The sequence below is a fragment of the Prionailurus bengalensis genome, chromosome A3, assembly GCF_016509475.1.
Source record: "Prionailurus bengalensis isolate Pbe53 chromosome A3, Fcat_Pben_1.1_paternal_pri, whole genome shotgun sequence".
NCBI lineage: Eukaryota > Metazoa > Chordata > Mammalia > Carnivora > Felidae > Prionailurus > Prionailurus bengalensis.
Window position 1 is genome coordinate 78983426 of NC_057354.1, and position 9147 is coordinate 78992572.

Genomic DNA, 9147 nt, shown 5'->3' on the forward strand with positions numbered 1-9147 from the left:
TCTCTCTCTGCTCCTCCCCCACTCACACTCTGTCTCTCTTTATCAAAAATAAACATTAAAAAAAATTATTAAAAAAAAAGAATGAAATCTTGCCGTTTGCAACAACATGGATGAAAATAGAGTGGATTATGCTAAGTGAAATAAATCAGTCAGAGAAAGACAAATATATGATTTCACTCGTGGAATTTAAGAAACACAACAGATGAACATAGAGGAGAAGGAAAAATATGATAAAAACAGGCAGGCAAACCATAAGAGACTCTTAAATACAGAAAAAAAACAGGGTTGCTGGAGGAGTGTTGGGTGGGGGGAAGGGCTAAGTGGGTGATGGGCATTAAGGAGGGCACTTGTTGGGATGAGCACTAGGTGTTATATATAAGTGATGAATCACTAAATTCTACTCCCGAAATTTAAAAAAATAGGCAATAATAAAATCCAGAAGGCTAAAAAAAAAAAAAAAAAATGACCATCATAGGGAAGCCACAACGTGAAATTATTCCAACAGATTGGCAAGGTTCTACAATTAGGATGGACAGACAGACAGAATCTCCCAGAATAACATCCATGTAGCATTCCTTAGCCATCAATCTAGACTGGAGCAGGAAGAAAATGAATCCAGGAGAGCTATCACCAAGAAAAGCAAAGTGAAAATGAAGGTTCATCTGATAGGCTTAATCACAATGAGAGGATATTAACATTTCTCTCAGAGTTTGAGAGCAATCAAGTAAACTCTTAAGTGACACATTAATTTCGGGGAAATGAAAAAGCTAAATGAAAAGGAAATGTAACTAGGAGCGCATGGGTGGCTCAGTCGGTTAAGCGTCTGACTTTGGCTCAGGTCATGATCTCACGGTTTGTGGGTTCAAGCCCCAAGTCGGCTCTCTGCTGTCCGCCCAGAGCCTGCTTTGGATCCTCTGTCCCCGCTCTCTCTCTGCCCTTTGCCCCCTCCCTTTCAAAAATAAACATTTTAAAAAAGGGAAATATAACTAGAGTGTATCACACGGCTCAGCTGTGAAGATTCACAGTCATAATAATATAAGTAGATAATATTGAACTAGCCCCAAATTGTAAGTACATTGAGAAGTGGGATGAGGGAGGAAGGGGAAGGCAGAAGACAGTGAAATCCTCATCTTTAGTGTAGTTAAGTAGAAATATCTAAACCCAAAACGTGTAGCAGAATGTAAGCATATTATTTAGAAATAACAGAAATGTCTTAAAAAGTTGAAAATCATTGCCTGTAGGGAGCAGAAATCAGGAATGGGGAAGAAGAAAGAGGAGGATTTAAAAAAAAATTTTTTTTTAAAGGAAGATTTCTGGGACTTTTTGACTTTCTAACCGGCACGCAGTAAGAGAATGTTGTAAGCTTTGGAACAGACAGATCTCAGCTGCGCCTCCTACTGCTTGTGGGACGTTGGGCCAGTTGCTTAAACTCCTGGGGCTCCAGTTACTCATCTGTAAAGTGGGACCATCAACACCTATCTCACAGGAGAGGAAGTATAGGGAAGTGGTTAAGAGACCCTGCAGTCACACCGCCTAGACTCAGATTCCACCCAGCTCTTACTGATGGACTGTGGGGAGCTGTGAAAATTACTTCATTTCTCTGGGCCTGTTTTTCTCTTTGCGAGAATGGTGAGTATAATAGAACCTACCTCAAAGAGTTGCTAAATGGATTAAGAGAGACAATCCAGAAGCTCCCAGCACACAGTGGAGTTCAGTAAATAACTCTGAGGCATTACAAGGGTTACACAAAATAACACACCAGGAGCTATCCGGAGCACTTGACCCACAATGGGCATCCCCTTCTCCTAAAAACACATCAGGAGAACCCAGGAGGAGAGCCGCTGTTGATCTCCAGCCAGACTAAAGTAACATGTCCAGCTCCCCATGCAATGATGCCAAGGTAAGTGCTCCTTGACCCATCACCAAGCCCGGCTTGTCAGAACAGCCGTTTTATTTGGAGGAAGTGTGTAAGACTCCTTTAACGCTGATGGAGTTTCACCAGCTTGTTCTTACAGTCTACTTACACATGGGAGAGCCTGTCAAGGCCGTCACTGCCAGGCCAGGACTCAGACTGCCCAGCACAGCAGGTACACCACGAATGTGCAACACACGCTCTACAGCTTGAACAGCCTTCCCCTGACGCCAGATCAGACTCCCTCTGGAAAACCGGCCACAGGAATGCTCTAAAGCCACACCCATACTCCAATCGATGCCCCTAACCCTCATTACTCCCACCTCGCCCGGGAGCAAGACACCTAACCCAAATCCCAAGTCACTTCCTGCCAAGGCTTCTCAGCAATTCAGAGAACTTCTAAGTGCAGGTTCTTTCCAAATAGATCAGTTTCTTGAAACTCACAAGGAGTCAAACACCAGAAGAGAGGGGATTTCTGAAAACCACCCACTAGGATGGCAACTGGTGCTTGGTAGTTTCAAATATTAAGAAAAGAAGAAACAAGCGACGTTGATTAGGCCATATCTAATCTCCCTGAGCACAGGAAGTGAGTGAAGGCGAGTGAGTCTGATTTGCAGGAGGCCCTGAGGTTGCACAAAGCAGCCGCTCCTCCATCAAGGCCCACTCACTGCGGAGACAAGACACCCGCTTTGCCTGCCTCCAGCTGAGCACACCAGAGGGAAAGCACCACTAAATTCCCTGTGAGCTTTGAGCCAATTAGCTGCAACAAGGTCACCAGGTGAAGGGGAAGGGAAGGGGGAAGGAGGGAAGACATGGGTTTGACAGGACTAATCTGACGGGGCCGATGGAAGACAGTAGCCAGGATGCCGCTCATTTCTAAATGTTTATAGAGCCCCTACCATTCACTAGGCACTAAATCAGGCACCCAGGACACACAGAATAAACTCGTCCCCACACTGAAGGACCCCACAGACTAGCAGGGAAGCTGGCTGACATCCTGGTTAGCTGCACTGTGGGAGGCACAGATGGTGTTAGGGAAGAATAACCTCAGGGTTGAATGCTGTAGGGCAGTTAGGGGTTGTCCGGGCAGACAGACAGCTGGGGGAGGTGGGCGGAAGTAGAAAGAGAAAACCTCATGTTTCAAGGATGAAGATTCTGGATATTAGATGTTGTTGTAGGGGTGTGTGAAAGGAGTATTAGATGCATTTTGGGGAACAGGTGTAGGAAGAAGCTGGAAATGTAGGCAGAGTCTCGCTACCCAGGGATGGGAGGGGCAGAGGCAGGGAGATGGGTCCTGGTAGGGTACAGCGGACCAGGAGAGTAGACAGTGGGAAATACTGGCCCGGAGCCCAGGAGGGAGGCCTTGTCTGGATGTCCAGATGTCACAGCGCAGCAGGGTTGTCTTCAGAGATATTTATTTGTTAGAGGGCAACGAGCCTCATGAAAGGGGTTCTTCCACTAGAGAAACAGGGAGGAAGAAGATTATCTGATCCCCCATAGTGTGCCTGGGGAAGGAATGTGCATGCACAGCCTGGCCCCACGCACTCAGACCCTCCTCATGTGTTGGGCCGTGTGCAGGTGGCTCCCCGGGGACTGTAGCAGGTTGGTCTGTAGAGTGAACTGCTCAGAGCAAACCCAAAGCCATGGTCTCCAATCAGCTTTATCCATAATAAAGTTAAAGTTTTGATCTCCATCTATCTCCTACAAACTCATGAGGGAGAAAGTGTTATTCATTGAAGCTACTGCCAAACTCCTAACAATACTAATGTATGTTTTGTCCACTGTGCTTTTCTATCCCCGCATTCCAAGCTGGTGGTCGGGCATGCAGGAGTCCCTTTCCTAACACGCCTTCTCAGGGTGAAAAAGCAATCACTCACTGGTTGTCTGTGCTTGGTGTCCTGGGGTAGGGACTGTGAGAGCCTCACAAGGAGAGAGAAGAGATTGGCCCCTGGAACTGAGAAGAGGGGAAATATCAGGTCCCTGGGGGCTGGGGCCTAGACGCTGCCCTTGTCAAGTCCTCAGAGAGGGCAGCTGATCAGTGTCATTAGGAAGGCTGGACCCCAAGCCCAGGAGAACTTCCCTTGAAAAAGACTCCTCTGTTCCAAGTAGCAAGGGCACTGGACCTGAAGGGCCTGTGTGGCCGGACAAGGGAACACCTCAGCAGTGATCAGCCAGAACCAAAGAGCAATGACTTTGCCTGGAAGGGCGATAGTGACATAACCCCTGGGTGGAGGGGCAGGCATTCCACAATCAGAGATCAATTTCCTGCCAGCTCAGTAGAATGGGGGCTCTGGGCAGCCTGAAGCTAATTTAAACAAAACCAAGAAGTGTGTTTCCTTCACCTCAGCATTGGACGACTAACATTCACAGCTCCAACAACAGTCATCAGGACACAGAGGGTCTGGGAGTGCTCAGCATGGGAATTCGGGAGTGAAGCCAAGGCATGTGGGCAAAGCCCAGACAATCTCAGACTTGGCGGTAAGTGAAGAAAGAAGGGGCTGAAAAAAATGCAGTCGGCAAGGCAAGAGACACTAAAGAGGAGAGTTAACAGCGTGAAATATTGCAGAGGTCAATTGAGGAAAGGAGTGAAAAGGTAACCCTGTGATCTGGCATTTGGGGTGACCTTAGAGCAGAGCTGTGGTTGTGGAAGTGAATGCAGGGAATAAAGGTCGCATTCTCAAGAAGAGCAGCAGGGGGAAGAAGGAGAGAGCAGGGGTCATAGATCAAGATGGAAGAAAGGCTTATTTTTAACTCAGGAGATTTCCAAACGTGCCTACGGTTGAGGGGAAGGAGCCAACGGAACAATGGTAGATACTTTATAGAGCTAGATGGGGAGAACAGGAACATTTGCACGTGTTAAGAACTAGCCCCGGCACAGAAGAAGTGGAAAGGAGTGGAGAAGAGCGGTAGACAGTTTCCCACTGATTTCTGCCTCCTGGTGCTCATGCCCTTGGGTAATCCCCTCCCCTTAAATGGGGGTCGGGCTTGTTGACTCACTTCTAACAAACAGAATGCTGTAGCAGTGATGATATGCCACTTCAAATATCAGGTTATGAAAAGACTGTGGCTTCTATCTTGGGCCCTCTTGTCTTGCTCTCCCTTGGATCATTTCTCCAGGGAGACATCAGCTGCCAGATTGGAAGGCAGCCTTATGTAAAGGCCCACACGGGTGCCCTCAGAAGAGCATCCTTCAGGCCAGTCAAGCCTTGAGGCGACTGCAGCCCCAGCCAATCACTTGATTGCAATCTTATGAGAAACCTTAAAGGAGAGGCACCCAACTAAACCACAGCCAGAGTCCACATACTGTAAGATAATAAGTGTTACTTTAAGCCACGAAGTTTTGAATGCAGCAATAGGTAACTAGTAAGAAGTAGATAAGCTGGTGTGCAGGGCAGACAAACATTTTAGAGAGCATGTGCCCAAAGGCCTTCCGTTTTCTGTGCCAAGAACAAGTTGAAAAGAGGGACAGAAGTTTGGCATGGCCACAGTGGAAGATGGGAAATTTAGTTGGACAAGGATGCATGAAAGAATGGACCACTACTCTTAAAAACCCAGCTGAGATTGGCGACAACAGTGTTGAGGCTACTGCAATATGCAGGTAAGGAGCTGTCGTCCAGCTACCCCCACACCCTGAAATAGAAGAGGTTGTTGCAATGACCAGGATTGGGAGTTTATAAGATGATGGAGTAGAAAGCCAAAGAGGCAACTTAGGAAGATGCTAGCCAGACATGGGCTACAGTGAAGGAACCACAGGAGGGGAACAAGAGGTGGTTGGAAGGTCATGGTTAGATGGGCAGAAAATGGCAGTCTCTGTAAAGCTGATGAGCTGACGTCGTAAGTTAAAGAGTGAGAAAACCAAAAGGCCCCAGGTCTGGGTTGAGAGGGGAAGCAGTTCTAAGGTGACCAGATGACTCAGGGTGTATGCATGGGTGGGGTTCTTAAAATGGAATGCCCTCTGCCAACTCTCCCCATCCAACCCAAGCCACTCTGAGCTCCCTCTAACCCATCTCCCTGAATGCCATGCTCTCCCCAAAAAGGAATCCTATGGTTCTGTTCTTGCCATGTCTGCCTGGACAGCCCCCCATTCCATTCCCATCTCCCCCCTTCCAATGTATTCCTTTCATTTTCCCCCAACATATTCCTTTTCAACTCTCAAGCTCCAGCTCACATCCTGCTTCCTTAGTGAGATCCTCCCCCAAATCTCCAGTCTGAATTAACATCTCCCCAGCCTAGTGTTGCACCTGTTACAGCCCTACAGCTTGTCACACGTTATCATTAGGTTGATGGGGTTTTTGGTTTTCTCCATTGGAAGGCACATCCTTGGAGGGTAGAAAGTGTGACCCGGGATCTTTAAGTGGCTGATGTTCTTGACAGAGTGGCTGATTCACGGTCAGTGCTCAGTCCTGAACCATGTAAAGTAGTTAAATAATAAGGCTGAAGACACCAAGCTGTAATAGGTCTGCCTGAGGAACTCTGAGATCAGAGAGGCAGTGAGCACTTTATCCACTGTGCTTCTGCCAACACTCCCAACAACGGTGCAAGAGTAGACCTTCCACCGTTTGGGAAACTAAGGCTCAAAGGTTCAGATACTTGTCCATGATGGGTGTTTTCACACCTCGCTAGGCTCTCATCCAGTCTCAAGGCTAAGTTCCATGATTATGCTGATGACCCCCAGATTTCATCTCCAGCCCAAGCCATTCCCATACTGGAAACAATTCCCAACTGCCTATGCTGCATCTCTAACAGACTTCTTAATCCGCTGTCTTCATCCTGCTAAATGGCAGCTTCCCTCTACCAGCTAGGACTAAAGCCGGCTTCTCGCTTTCACACACCCATACCCAGCCATCCTATCGGCACCTGTCAGCTCCGCCACCAAAGGCTGTCTAAATTTGACCACCCACTCCCACTTCAGCACCTGCTGGGAGCCCCCAGCACTGCCCACCTGAATTATTTCAAGCTCCTTACTATCTCCCTGCTTCCACACCTGCACCCTACAGCCTGTTCTCTGCACAGTAGCAGAGAGGATCTTGCCAAATGTAAATCCAACCAGTTCACCCTTCTGCTTAACACCTTCCAGCAGTGTGCCCATCTGAGTAAAAGCACAAGTCCACACGAGGGCCCACGGGCCCTACATGATTCAGGCTCCTGTCAGTCGCTGCTCAGATTGTTAAAATAGCTTCTTCAGGTGTAATTCACATGCATACAGTTTACTTAATGTGTGTGGTTGTGTGGCTTTCAACATATCCTTAGAGCTGTGCAGCCACCCTCTCAGAGAATTTTGGAGCACTTTCGTCATTTCAAAGAGAAATCCTGCCTCTTGCAGCTGGCACTCCTCAGCCTCCCCTCTCCCTGGCCTAGGCAACTTGTTTTCTGCCTCCACAGATTTGCCTACTGCAGAGATTTCCTATAAACCTGTCTGATTTTATCACCTACCTCTGTCCCCCTTCCCCAGACACCTCCTACCTCTCCCCCCGCTTCCCACACCTGAACACCCCCCAGCACACTCCCTTCCCAGGGCCCTTGCCCTGCAGCTCTTGCGCTGAAAGCCACACTGCACAGCCACACCTTCCCCTCTTCAGGTCTCTGGTCAAAATGCCACCTTCTCAGGGAAGCCTTCCCTGACTTCTGCACAAAACAACCCTCCCACCGTTCCTGAACCACTCCCCGCTCTACTTAATTTTGTCCATATCACTAATCATTATATCACAGTATATATCATAATTATTATATATATTATATATTTGATATTTGTTATATATATATTTTTTAAATTGTGCCCCCTCCGACACCCATGGAATATAAGTTCCAGAGGCAGAGATATCATCACTTTTGTACCCTCAGTGCCTTGAGCAGCATGTGAAATATACTCTATAAATATTGCCAAATGAATGGCAACAATAGTTTTCCAACAGGAGCCTATCAGACTCCAAAATCCATACCCTTGGTGGTGCCTGGGTGGCTCAGTCAGTTGAGCGTCCATCGTCAGTTCAGGTCATGATCTCGTGGTTAGTGAGTTTGAGTCCCCCGTTGTGCTCTGTGCTGACAGCTCAGAGCCTGGAGCCTGCTTCAGATTCTATGTCTCCCTCTCTCCCTGCCCCTCCCTTGCTCTCACTCTCTCTCATTCTCTCTCTCTCAAAAATAAATATTTTTAAAAATCTATACCCTTAAACATTATGCTCTGCAGATCTTAGAGAACAGGGAGGATTTGAACAGATGGTAAAAGGCCAAGATCTACCGCCCACGCTCAGTGTGGTGGATGCTGAGGTACATTGCCCAGCTCTCCCCTCAGGACAGGGCATACATTACCCCAGCTGCAGCTCACAGTTGCATCTTTAGGGCTTGCCCTGGCCTAAAGACTGCCCTACCCAAGACCACTTCCCCTTTTCAGCACAGCCTGTATTCAATGGTCAATGCAGGGGCAGAAAGCCTACCCTGAGCTCCGGTTTTAAAAGGCCATCCTATATGATCCAATAATTCCACTATGGGGTATTTATCCAAAGTAAACTAAAAAACTAACCTGAAAAGATATATACACCCTTATGTTTATTGCAGCATTATTTATAATAGCCAAGATATTGAAGTAGGCCAAGTGTCCATCCATAGATGAACAGATAAAGAAGAGGCAGGGTGTATGGGTGTGTGTGTGTGTGTGTGTGTGTGTGTGTGTGTAATGGAATATTACTCAGCCATAAAAAAGAGTGAGATCTTGCCATTTGTGACAACATGCATGGGCCTAGAGGGTATTATGCTAAGTGAAATAAGTCAGACAAATACCATATGATTTCATTCATATGTAGAATATAAGAAACAAAAGCAAACAAGAGACAAACAAGAACCAGACTCTGAAATACAGAGAACTAAGGGGAGGTGTGTGGAAAGATGGGTGAAATGAGAGGATTAAAGAACACACTTAATCATGATGAGCACTGAGTAATTATAGAATTGTTGAATCATTTACATTGTACATCTGAAATCAATATAACACTGCATGTTAATTATACTTGAACAAAAGAATCTTTTTTTAAATATGGCATATACATACAACGGAATGTTATTCAGCCTTAAAAAGGTATGAATTTTTGATGCATGCTGCAACATGGATGAAACTTGAAAGCCTTTTGTTAAGTGAAATAAACCAAACACATAAGGAAAAACTAATAATAAAAAAAATAAAGGACCATCCTAGCTTCTGAGCTCCTTGTGGTACTGGCTGAAGCCTTTGTTGTGACAGCATC